Raw genomic sequence first — 705 nt, 5'->3', positions numbered from 1 at the left:
CAAGAGTCAGATGCTCAACCGACTGAGCCACCCAAGTGCCCCAAACACTGATCTTTTATTGTCTCCATAGTTTTGCCTTTCCCAGAATGTCACGTGTTGGACATATACCACTACAGTATATACACTCTCATCAGATTGCCATCTTCCCTTAATGAGTAATATGCACTTAACCATCCCTCCATGTCTTTTCGTGGCTTGATAGTTCATTTCTTTTTAGCACTGAATCGCTTCTCGGCCTTTTGGCTAAGATCAAGTGTAGTATCTTTTTAGCACTGAATGGTATCCACTGTCTGGGTGTTACCACCATTTATTTATCCTCTCACCTGCTGAAGGACATCTCAGTTGCTTCCAAGTTTTGCTAATTATGAATAAAACTGCTATAAACACTCAGATGCAAGTTTTTGTGTGGATGTAAATGTTCAACTCCTTGGGTAAATACCAAGGGTATGGTTGCTGGCTGGTAGAGATCCCTAATGGGATTTTGTCAGGATCCATATAAATAATGCGCTTAGTGTAGTGCCTGGCACTTAGTAAATGTTCAATAAATGCTTCTCAAAGTCAGGCTTGCCTCTAATATTTATGGGACCCAAGGCAAAATTGCAAATGCAGATCCATGCACTATTTCCCTAAATATTTAAGGTTTTGAAACTTTATAGCTTGGTCCATGGTCGGGCTCATGTTTCTACCCAGATCACCTGAGCTGGA

The 705-nt window shown here is 41.0% G+C and overlaps 1 pseudogene; it reads left to right on the top strand.

Annotated features, from left to right (window-relative positions):
• The first annotated feature begins 223 nt into the window (after nucleotides 1-223).
• LOC124502844 (uncharacterized) lies at nucleotides 224-320 on the top strand (annotated as a pseudogene).
• The last annotated feature ends 385 nt before the right edge of the window (nucleotides 321-705 follow it).

The sequence above is a fragment of the Lynx rufus genome, unplaced genomic scaffold, assembly GCF_022079265.1.
Source record: "Lynx rufus isolate CCGP_SWC_20201006 ecotype Redwood Valley unplaced genomic scaffold, mLynRuf1.p SCAF_7, whole genome shotgun sequence".
In the NCBI taxonomy this organism is placed as follows: Eukaryota; Metazoa; Chordata; class Mammalia; order Carnivora; family Felidae; genus Lynx; species Lynx rufus.
Note: the sequence above shows the minus strand (reverse complement) of the source record. Positions and strands in the feature narration are given on the sequence as shown.